Genomic DNA, 12,734 nt, shown 5'->3' on the forward strand with positions numbered 1-12,734 from the left:
CTCACCTAGGACCGGGTTGGAAATGCCAATTCTTGGGCCTTCATCTCAGATCTACTCAATCAGAAACTCTGAGGATACTGCCCCTGCAATCTGTAGTCTGATAGGCACCCCCTCTTGGGTCGTTCTGCTGCCAGTCCAGCTTTGAGAACTACTTAATTGGGTCGTTGCCTCTCAGACTTGACGATGCAGGTAAATCTCCTGGGGGTTCTGTTAAACGCGGGTTCTGAGCCACCAGCGTGGAACTGTGTGTTCCCCACAGGCTCCTGGAGGCCGCTGATGCTGCTAGTCTGGGGACCACACTGAGCAGCAAGGAACTGGATGATCTCTCCCTCCTGTGTGTTTAATTCTTCACATGCAGATGGAGCTAGAAGAAAGAAACAGAAAGCACATTCCTGACTTTAACTGCAGAACTGGCTGAAACCAGAAAGCTTTGAAATTTAATCTAAAACTTCTAAGATAAGCAATAATACAGTGAAACACCAAAAGACACGATGAACCGTACTTCAAATAGAAATTTCTTCTGTTACGCTCAGCACTGCCCTCAGAGAATGGAGATATTTCTCCTGCAATGACCCAGTTGCTGGGACTTTCACAGCCTTGCCTCATCTTCTCTCTGGGAGGACCCACCCCCTTTTGCTTTGTGAAATGGCGTCTCCAACTAGCTGACTGACTTGCATGAAATACTCCCTAGGCCCAGAGAACATACAATTTCCTCAAGTCCCAAGTTCAGGTTCATTGTGCCCCTTTTAACAAAGGCCTCATAGTTGGTGTCAGAGTTGGGTGCCCTGGTCTGGAGAGCACAGTCCTGGCTCAGTAGAGCCAGCAGGAACACAGAGCCCATTGAATCAGGGCCTGGCTGACATGACGTCTCATGAGGAAAGTGAGATGCTAGTTGTCCAGGCACAGGGCAGCTTTCTCTGGCTCCACCACATGTCCACTCCAGACTCACTTGGAAGGACTCACTCACTTCCAGGACTCACTCAGTCCTGGAAGGTGGACTGATTGGGAATTGCTGCAGCCTTTTCTCTCTGATCTTTCTTTAAGGAGAGAAGCTGGGGGTGGCTGATGGTATTTGAATTTCAGCCATCACCTGGCATGCTCTTCTCCATCCAATTTATTTTCTGTTCAAGAGCATTTTACTTTAGAGAAATATTATTTTAATTTCCATTTCCAAAGTTCATAAATTTGACCCCAGAACTGAGTAACTATTAAAAGAACATCTCTCCATCCTTGTGAGCCATGTTCTAACAAGATTTTCATTGATTGGAATGGGCTTTCCATTAATAACAACAACAACAACAACAACAATAATAATAATAAATAAGGCAAGAATATTGCAGCCAGCCAGTTATCTCCGGTGTTGGAAAAGCAGATTTAAATGTCCAAATCTTTGCGTTCCTTACAAAATCTTTTATAGTCTACTCTTGGCAAGAAATATTTAAATAATATTAATACTGAAAAAAAAAAAAAAAACCCTGTTAAATTTACATCGAAAAAATGTTTGCAAAAATTCAATCCAGGTCAGCAGTTTACTTAACAACAGTTTTTTCTGTGCCCTGCTTCCATTGGTGATGATATTCCAGTTATATAATCTTTCCCTTGAGAAAGAGAAAGAGCGTTGTGAATTAAATGTGTTAGATAAATGGATGTGGATCTTCCTCTTGATATGAACACTGAATGCAGAATTCTTTCTGGGAGGCATCCTTGGTAGTTCCTGAATTAAATTATTGACAGCTTCTTCTCCCATCTGTTTTATTTTTATTTATTTATTTTTTAAAGATTTATTTATTTATTTATACAAGCACTGGGTACAGTCAGAAGCGCGGGAGGGTGAGAGAATTCACCAGAGCCAGAGTGGGGAGCAGAGCAGGCAGAAGGACCGAAGTACACTGCTGAGGGGAGCAGCGGGCGGCAGGAGAGGTCTGCGCGCCATGCGGGACCCTCCTCCCGGTGGCTGGGGAGTAGCCGGGGATCGAACCGGCGCTGCAGAGGCTGCGGGCAGCTTCGCAACCCAGCGCTCAACCGCTGCTGCGCCACCGGGGAGGCCCTCCCATCTGTTTTAGTGCCCTGTATTTAACTATAAGCTGCAGTCATCATCCCATTATCTGAATGCCAGCAACTCTGGTCATAAGAACGGTGGGTCTCTGACTGCCCAACCCTGCTAGCTGCAACCTTCCAGCTGCTGAAGAAGAGAGGGGAGGAGCAACCACTTTACCATCTGAATTAAACAGAGAGCATCACGTGGATTTCAACACTGATCTATTCCTTGTGGAATAGAAGCAAAAATGTCACACCTCATTTGAAATCTCCCCACATTGTCTCCTGACAGTCTCCACACCGAAAGCTTATTCAGCTTAGATCAGGGAGTGAGTGGTGTGGATGAGCTCCGCAGAAGTCCTCCGAGAGCAAGCCCTCCCCCTTCTCTCTTTGTAAGAAAGTGGAATTGTTGGCAAGGTGTTAGGCCTGTTTGATGGTGAATTGCTGTTTCAGTCACAGGAGCTGGTTCTAAATCTCAATGTGGGAGAATATGTATTTTTGAATTTTTAAAGCTCAAATAAATGTTTCATGTTGGACTGTGGCACGAAATCATGAAAAAAACGAACTTGGGGAAAATGTGAAAAATGTATGCTTCGTGCCTCTGGTGCATTTCAATACCAGGTTTTTGTGTGATCTATAGTGATGGTTGCCATAACAACAGCAATCCAGGAGCCCCCATTGAGTGTCTAAGGAAACTGGCAGCGAGGTAGAACTGCTCTGGTCAGAAATACCTGTTTTGTTCACAGTGCTTCATTGTGCTTCAATTACATAGATTTGGGCTCTTCAGATTGCTGATTGTCAACCTAAACTTTAGGCTCTGGGCTCCCTTTTTCTTTCAATAATTGCCAGAACATTAGAGTAGAAGAGGATAAACAAAGTGGACATGTGTCCACATGTCCCAACAGCTTAAGGAACCAACATAAGTGAGGTGATGGAATTGAAACAATGTAATTGAGGAAAGGGTGGCCCCGGGTAAGTTTGGATTCTGTGATGTGATGATGGATAATTATTTATCTCAATTATAAAGGAATTGCTTTAGGGCCCCCCTGGTGGCACAGGGGATTAAATGTCAGCACTATAAGCTATCCACAGCCACTGAGGCATGAGTTCTATCCCCAGCCAGGGAACTAACCCACATGGCCAGATAGACCTCTCCTGTCTCACCCACTGCTCCCCTCAGCAGTGTATTTCTGTCAGTCTGCTTGTTCTGCTCCCCACTCTGTCTCTGGTGAATCCTCTCACCCCCCACACCTATGACCTGGACCCCGGTTCTTGTATGCATAAATAAGTAAATCTTTAAAAAAAATAAAATAAAAGGATTGCTTTGGAATAAAATATTGCACACATGGTCCAGCATAAGAAATATTATTTTATCTTTTGACAAAGTGGCTAATAGCAACTCAATATGTTGTCACATCCATGTGGCAACTTGGCTTATTGTTCTAAATGCCTAGTATGATAGGCATTTAGATAACATATCTCCACACCAGCTTATGATCGGCCATGAGTCAAATCTAAACCAATGTACCATAATTTCCCTATAAGCTTTTGAGATAGACCTTTTCTTTTTCTAGTAATGTTTCTAATTTCACTATCAGTGAAAATGCTGCCTTCTGCACACAGGCAGTGATTATGTGTTTTTGGTATCATGCAGGGGCTTTGGAGTCTGAACAAAAAACCAGGAATGGTGAAAATCTTCCTCTGTAATCATAATAGTAAGCACTTGTCAGTGACATCTCTGTGCCAGGTACTTTAGGAACTTCTCAATGGCATAACAACCCTTAATGTGGATATTATTATCTATTTCATAAATCCAGTATAAGTAATATTAAGTAACTTCCTCAGCATCCCAAATGTTCATCTCCTTTTCTCTCATGTGTTTGTGGAATTTGATTGTAAGCTACCTGAAGGCAGGTTGGGTTTGTTTTCCTCACCACTCTATACCTCCCATGTAGTTCAGACTGTCTTATGGTGGGCACTTCATGGTCAGAATATAAAAGCTTTCAAGATAGTTTTCCAGCAGTGAAGTTCTGTGATAAGCTGTGTTATTGTCTACTACTGAACAACAACTCCAAAATGTAGTGGCTCAAAGCAACAAGCATCTATTTTCTCACCTTCTGTGGGCTAGGGACTTGGGAGCAGCTTAGTGGGTAATTCTAGCTCCGGGTCTCTTGTGAAATTGTAGACAGGACATTAGCAGGTCTGTGGTCATCTGAAGGCTTGACTGGGGCTAGTGGATCTGCTGCCAGCATGGTGTGCTCACATGGCTGTTGGCAGGAGGCCTCTGTGTCTTGGCATATGGGCCTCTCTGTAGGCTGCTTGAATGTCCTTACAACATGGCAGTTGGCTTCCATGAGAATGAGTGATCAAGGAAAGAGGAAGAGGAAGCCAGAAAGCCTTATTGTTAGGGGGTGGAGTCCACAAAGCCTATATGGAATTTGCTTTGGGACATCCTTTTCCCCTTCCCCCTAACATTATGACCTCGTCTTGGAAGCCACACACCATCACTTTTGTCACTTTCTGTCTGTTAAAAGTGAAGCACTAAGCACAACCCACTCTCAATGGGAGAGGAATTAGACTTCACCTTTCAAAGGAATCAAAACCAAAGAATCTGTGGGCATATTTTCAAGCTTCCATTTAAGTAGACTTTAGATTTCAGAAATTACTGAAGCTTTGGAAAATCCAAGAACACAGAAAAACACAATCCAATTTAATTTACCAAAAGGAGCTAAAAATATGCCCACAATCAACCTGCCTACACTTAAATGTGATGAGTCATGTTAAGAAAGTTTGCATCATTCAAAGACTTTGAGTCCTGGTAATATTACAGAATGTCTGAAAAATATTGAAATGCCTATTCAAATAATATTGTGTCTCTCAAATACAATTATAGCAGTGTGGCATTTTTCTACAAAGTTCAGGCTCACAATGAGTACTATTATTCACAGGGACTCGAGAAAAGGACCAATAATTAAAACAGGAACATAATGTGAAGATAATCTGTTACCATCTACAGATACCTGCCTTGTGTTTACCAGCAGTTCAGAGGAATTGCTTTATTACCTGAGGCTGTCACGGCCTTGCATCCTTAAGCTTATAGCACCCCCAGCCCCTGTTGCTGTATTTTCCCAATCGTGAAAGGCTCCTCATTTTTGCCTTTTAAAAAACCCAAAGCCAGATATGAAAGGAAAGGAACTAGATATTTGAACAACTAAGCAATCAAGCCAACTGTATTGTTCCCTAATGAGAAGATGAAAAAACAAGCTTGGAAGTTAAAAGTTCCTCCCAAATACAAAACAAAGAATTAACGGCTGGGATCAGATACACATATTCTGGTGTCAACCTTAGGACTCTTTTTGTTTTTAACAAACTCTTGGAAGAGGGTGTGTGTGTGTGTGTGTGTGTGTGTGTGTGTGTGTGTGTGTGTGTGAATGAGTGTGTGTGTTTTATTTTACAAATGGGGAAATCAAGTCCCAGACAGATTAGAAGTGGCCAGTGAGGAAGACTGAATGAGTGCCGTTCACCCTTCCCTCTCCCCGCTGCCCCGGGCGCTGCCTGGCCGTGGTGGAGACAGAGTCGCACCCTGGCCTCTGGACTCTGCGCTCGGCCAGTGGGAAGCTTGCAGGCTTGACTGGAGCTTTGAAGCTTTAAGGGCACATGTGTGGTTGAATCTCACCTCTTAGGCTTCTGTATTCAGCATGAGGAAAATATGGCTTGAGTAGCTGCTGCCAAGGGGAATGAAGAAACGTGGAGACGTAAAACCAGCCTGCAGCCTCGAGCCAAGCCCACTGAACACCGCCCCCCTCCACAACCCAGCCAAGCTGTAGCTCACCCTCAGAACTGTGCATGATGAAATAGATGCTAGGGCTGTGAGCGCCTGAGAAATGTTTTCTTTTTTTTCAATGCAGCAAGAACTAATTAACACTCAGTACAACACGGGTCCTTAACCTGCAGTCCATGAATATGTGTAGTAAGCAGTGGATTTTACCTTCCTTAGGTAGTATTCAGGAATATTAATTTTTTACCACCAAGCTTCATAAGAATTGTGTAATTATTAGGATTCAGTAACCAGTCCTCATGGTGGTGTTAGTAAGTATGACTCAAACTGGAAATGTTAACTTAGCATGGCTGAAGGCAGTAGTAGAATAAATTGTTTTTACCGGTCAGAATATATGTACAAATAAGGGAGGCACTTTCAATCCAGCTATCCAAAAATTTAAAATCAAAAAGCAGGTGATGTGGGAAGAAAGAAGAAGGAAATAATGTAGGCGTAACTTTTGCCTAGAGCCTCCCTAGCTTCTTGTACCTAGGTTTAGGATTTTTGGTGGAGGCCAGCAGAGAAGGGGTTAAGCACAGGGTTAAAACCAATCCAAGTGGACATTAAAGTAGTGGAGGGGAAAAAAGGTAGCTGGAAACAGGTAACTAGGAGAAAAAGAAGTTGAGGAGAGAAGGGAATCAACCTTGTATCTGTCCTCTAAGATCAACCTTGACACCAGGGGTTTTATCCTTCAGCTACGGTAGAAGTTGATGATAGTCAGGTTTCATTATCCTAATTTCCAAAGCATTTTTCATGTTTCCATCACATTCTGAGTCTTTGACAGTATTTCATAATTGATCTGCTGTGAAACCCTACTGTTTGTGCAGCAGTAACTAAAAACACTCTGACTCCATAGGATTGAAATTATTTTTAGAATGCTGACAACTGCCCTGGTGCAACAGAGATAACGAGAATCATAATATTTTGAAAAGGAAGTGTTTGCTTGGGTTGTGTGTAAAACACACACACACACACACACACACACACACACACGAGCCAAAGAATTCACCAAGAACCAGGCGGACACAGGTTAATTTTTTTTCTCTACTCTGAATCCACACAAAGAGTCTTCACAGTGTGATGGATTTACTCATGTCAGTAGAGTCTTTATTAAGATTTTTTGGGCCACTGATGAAAGATATAGAAATGACTAATATATCTAGATTCATTTTATAAAACCTTCTTGATGAGATTTAAAAAGAAAAGCTAATCTTATTCAAACTAGCAAGTACTGTTCTTCAAAAGACTAACTCCTTTTCAAAAAATTTTCTGGTTGCTTCTTTTAACTTTGTTTGAACTCTTGTTTTCATAATAAGCAGAAACTTTTAACATTGTGGTAGTGTAGAAATAATTTTATTTCCTTCAAAGCCCTCTGTATTCCTAGCCATGTATTAGCTTCAGTGAAGTAGTCAAATAAGAAATTCTTTGTCAGATTGTGAAATAAAACTCTTGCTTCATTTAGGAAGGACAATGATTTGCTGAAAATTTGTTTCTATTAGATAGCTTTAAACTGTGGTTCCGGCATTGCTGTTTTAATTGGAGATGTTAGAGCAATGTGTGAAAGAGACCTGGCATGTATGAGTATGTATTAAAAATATGCATAGGCAAAAACATAGATGGATTCAGTAATAGAGAAAGTTCTGGTAGAATACATTGTCCCATTACCTACTCTTGTCCTCTGACATGGATTGATTAAGAAGCTAACTGGTCCACCCACTATGGAAAGCTGTCTGGAGGCTCCTCAGTCTACTAAAAATGGAGTTACCATATGACCTGGCAACTCCACTCGTAGGGGTCTACCCAAAGGACACAAAAACATTGATTCAAAAGAACACCTGTACACCTATGTTTATTGCAGCACTATTTACAATAGGCAAAACCTGGAAACAACCCAAACACCCAAAAATAGATGACTGGATCAAGAAGATGTGGCACATATACACCATGGAATATTATTCAGCAATCCAAAAAGATAAGCTCATGCCATTCGCAGCAACGTGCATGGAGCTAGAGGAATGATGCTCAGTGAAATAAGCCAGAAGGAAAAAGAAAAATATCGGATGGTTTCACTTGTAGCAGGAATATTGGGAAACCAGATAAGACATCGGTGTAAAAAAATGATAACAGCACAAAACACAACAAAGCAAAAACAGACAATTATAAATCAGAGACATCCTGCAGGGGAGGAGGAGGAAGAGGGACAGGAGGGAGGGAGGGAAGAGCACGGGGGACTGAGGTGATGGTGCACGGGTGCCTTGGGGAAGGAAACTCTATGGGGACTCCACCTGAGGGGGTGGGAGGAAGCAAATATTGTTTAAACATGAACAATGATATAAAAATATTAAAAAATTAATTATTATAAATAATTAAAAATTATATCTGTAAAAAAAGAAGCTACTGAGGTGTCGGCCTCTGTGACATACCGGGGCCCCTTCCAAGGCAATGTGTTCATCACATGATTGTGTCTGTAAAATTTGCAAATTATGTTTTCCCCACGATTAGTCAAGGCTGCTGCCTCTCCAGTGTGACTTCCCATCAGAGTTGGCCGTGGCATTTTTGAAATCTGACTAATGTGAAATTGAATTAGGGAGGATTTGGGCTTAGAGAGATTTATCCGTATTTTTAAGTCATTAGTCAGCATCCTGATATAGGAGTAGCTTTCTGGAATACTTCCGCCATTTCCTGAGATAACTCACCTGGAATCATGACATTTAGGGCCAGAGGTGAAAAATATTAATGTGTGCTGTCACACCTAGGAGTGTCAGATTCAGGGTAGTGAGGGGAAAAGAAAGTTTGACATACAGAAAGCCAGCAACTTTCTGGAAAACCTTCCAATCATGAGATAACTAGAATTCTAAGTAGAAGATGTAGCCCTTAGGAATCCCATGTGCAAAGGAAGTTCTCTCCCAATAGAAATAGATTATGGCAGCTCGGGATAAACAATTATAAGCCCCCTTTACAGTGATATGATATATATATGTGCAACATCCTTCCTATGATATGTATTTTCACATGATATATAAGTGTATCATACATATCATTTCACTGTATTGTGATATATTAATTATGTGATATACATGAAATCAGTAGAAATTATACTACTATAAAGAAATGAATTTTAATGGAAAGATTCTCTCAATTTTGTTAGATACTAATAAAATCAATAATACATGAAGAGGAAAAAATAGATTTTGAATAGAAGCAATGAATAGACTCTTGGATTGTTTGCTAATTCAGTTAATGAAAAATAGACACATTTGAAGAATACAATCTCACTAATTTGACAAGAAATACTAATATTGACAATAGTTAACACAAAATATCTTATCGCTAAGCCAGGGCATTAATGACACATTCCTTAATGAGTGTCATCATTTTAAAGAATCTTTAAGATTAATCACTGTTAAGGAAACTGAAATGGCCTGGAATCTAAGAGCTCATCCATGAAGGAAACCTGATAGGTTTTCCAAACTGGGAATGGAGTCTAGAAATTTGTATGACATTTTTGGCAGTGAAGGTCATTTCAGTTGCCAAATGAATTGGGAAGCTGAAAATCTTTCTTAACTATCGATAATTTTTATAAAATTTAATCAATCTTGCTAGATAGAGGAAAGACTCAATCTCTTAATTCCTGTTCCAGAAAACATTATAAAATCATTGCCATCTGAAGAGATAATCAATTAAAATGCAACTAAAAATAGAGAGAAAGTAGTATGGCCATGTAGCAGGGAGCAGTTTAAGATGTCATTTTATAGATTTTGTGATACTTTTGGTCTTGGCTAGCTTTTTTATATTTGCAATTTGTTGTAATCTTTTTTCTCATTCTAAATACATGTTTGTATTTTTGTACCTAACTTTGAATTTGTAACATAATGTCAATTTCTTCTTATAAAGATCCTCAAAATCGTACCAATTTCCCAAGTTTCAGGACCACAAAATCTAGGCTCCTAAAACTCCTGCCAGCCCAGTGGGCACAAGTAGATACAAATGTTGACATGTGTATGTGGTACACGCACACTTGCACACAGGCACGCACACACACAGGCATGCATGCCAGTCACCACTGCTACACCTCCACATTTTTGGCAACAAGTATTGCCACACACTGCAGACATTAGACATCTGGGCTCCCCCCAGATCTGAAGGGTTTCTGCTGTTCTCCTCTCAGTTTTCCTATGAAATACAGCTGAACATGAACAGGTAACCATTTTTCTAAAGATGGGGGGTAACAGGGAGCCACCCGATCTACAGCATATTGGTTGGTTTATGTTTTCCTGCAAATATCATCCTCCCAGTCCACCTTCTCCGAAGTCCAGTCCCAAGCAGCTGCAGTCCCCTTGTTCCTCCCTCTCTGCTCAAATGTGAAATCTGAGCACAGGCTCAACACTCAGGCCCGAGGATCTCCTTCTCTCCAGAGAACTTGATAAAGCATTTCAACTTCCCAATGAAGGCAAGTCTCTCCCTGTAGAGGAATTCTGGCACCAGCTGCTAAAAGCTGAACTATTTCTCCATGTGACTACCTAGACAAGGTGGGAAGGAATACTGCTTTTTTACCACTGAGGTACTAATGGATGGTGTCCTGTCTGGGCAACATATCCCGCCAAGGCTCTGTGAATGGGAATTTTACTTTCATAAATCAATTAAAAAATTTTAGTATTTCTCCATACAGTCCCATGAAAGGAAATTTGGAAAATTCATGAACGTTAAAAGAACCGACATCATTTTACCATTCACATCAGTCATTGTTCACATTTTTTGTGAATTTTCTCCTAGGTTTTATAGCCACTAACTGAGGGATTTGTTATTGTTGGGTTTTTTTTCCCAAACAGTTTTAACCACACTGTATATACATGTATATATATTGCTTTTTAAATGTCAACCCTAAATACTTTCCACGGTAACACTTAGACCTTACCATATCATTTAATGTTGGCAGGATAGATCCTCAAGTGTGTAACCCATGTTGACTTACTCTTACTAGTTTTCATTTGCTACTATAAAAAATTACTACTGACTTAGCAATTTAAAAACAACAGAGACTGCTTATCCAGCAATTCTGGAGGTCACAGTACCAAAATGGGTATCACTGGACTGAAATCCAGGTGGGGCCAGGGCTGCATTCCCTTCTGGAGACTCCAGGGGAGAATGATTCCTTGCTTTTCCAGCCTTGAGAGGCCTACATTCCTTGGCTTGTGGCTCCTTCCTCTACCTTTAGAGTCAGCAACGCTGCATCTCGCTGTGCTTTTCTTTTTCTTTTACTTTTAAGGATCCTTATGGTTACAGTAGGTCTACTCAGTGATCTCCTTGTAGATAATTCTAACTGCAATCTTAATCATCCCGTGACATAGTCACAGGTTCCAGAAGTTAGGATGTAGACATTTTGGGGCATCCATTATACTACCTACCATGCTTATCTATTTCTTCTCATTGGTCTTTCAGGTTTTTTTTTTTTTTTTTTTTTTTTTTACAGAGGCATGTTATTTATTTATTTATTTGTTTGTTTGTTTTGTTTATAGATGCACTGGGTAGAGTCAGAAGCGCGGGAGGGAGAGAATATTCACCAGAGCCAGAGCGGGGAGCAGAGCAGGCAGAAGGACCGAGGTACACTGCTTAGGGGAGCAGCGGGTGGCAGGAGAGGTCTGCGCGCCCTGTGGGACCCTCCTCTGGTGGCCGGGGAGCAGCCGGGGATCGAACCGGCGCTGCAGAGGCTGCGGGCAGCTTCGCAACCCAGCGCTCAACCGCTGCGCCACCGGGGAGGCCCCTTTCAGGTTTTTTTTCATTTAATACTCTGATATATACCGGGGGCTCCGCATGCTGCAGCTGCCCCTGGGCGCCCCCAGCGCCGCCCTCGCCGCTGAACTGCGCGGAGCCGACCCCACGCGCTAACCCGAGCCCTGGCCGGAGCCGGCCGGCAGGCGGCCCAGAGGCGGCAGCGCAGGGAGGGGCCCCGCGGGTGCACGTGGCCCCGGCGGCCGCCATGGTGGACAGCGGCCCCGGCCCCCGGGCCCGGCGGAGGCGGCCCAGGGCCCCGCGTCTACTTTCAGAGCCCGCCCAGGGCGACGGGGGAAGGCCTGGGCGGCGCTGACGACGAGGGCCCCGTGAGGCGCCAGGGGAAGGTCACGGTCAAGTACGACCGCAAGGAGCTGCGGAAGCGCCTCAACCTGGAGGAGTGGATTCTGGAGCAGCTCACGCGCCTCTACGACTGCCAGGAAGAGGAGATCCCGGAGCTGGAGATAGATGTGGATGAGCTCCTGGACATGGAGAGTGACGATACCCGGGCTGCCAGGGTCAAGGAGCTGCTGGTTGACTGTTACAAACCCACTGAGGCCTTCATCTCTGGCCTGTTGTACAAAATCCGGGGCATGCAGAAGCTGAGCATACCCCAGAAGAAGTAAGGGTCCTCGACCCAGGCGAACGGTGGCTCCCAGAGAACAATCGCTGCCCCCCAACCTCGTAGCAACAGCAATACCAGGGAGCCCTGCGGCCAGGCCTGGTGCCGTGAGCAGGGCTCCTCATGCCCCTGGCCCAGGGGCCTCTTTCCCTGCCCCTACAAGTTTTCCATTTTTGGGTTTTTTTATTGTCATTAAACTGATGGGACTTTTTGTGTTTTTATATTGACTCTGCGGTGCGGGCCCTTTAATAAAGCTAGGATATGCCTTTGGTGCAAAAAAAAATACTCTGATATATAACTGATATGTATGTTGTAATAAATGTCATTATTCAATTTACCTTTTTCTTATTAGGTAAACCAGTCTTTCCTAGATATACATCTTTTAAAGGGAGAATTATAAAAAGTAGAGGTGGTCTGAGCAGGTATACTGGATGCTGCTGGCTTTGAAGTAGTGTGAGCTAATAAAAGTAATAATAGGATGATTCTAAT

At 42.7% G+C, this 12,734-nt stretch overlaps 1 pseudogene; it reads left to right on the plus strand.

Annotated features, from left to right (window-relative positions):
• LOC119245749 (protein phosphatase 1 regulatory subunit 14B-like) overlaps window positions 1–12,504 on the plus strand; it is a 37,929-nt pseudogene extending 25,425 nt beyond the window's left edge.
• Window positions 12,505–12,734: the final 230 nt, after the last annotated feature.

The sequence above is a fragment of the Talpa occidentalis genome, unplaced genomic scaffold (assembly GCF_014898055.3).
Source record: "Talpa occidentalis isolate TD23 unplaced genomic scaffold, MPIMG_talOcc4v2.1 talOcc4.15, whole genome shotgun sequence".
NCBI lineage: Eukaryota > Metazoa > Chordata > Mammalia > Eulipotyphla > Talpidae > Talpa > Talpa occidentalis.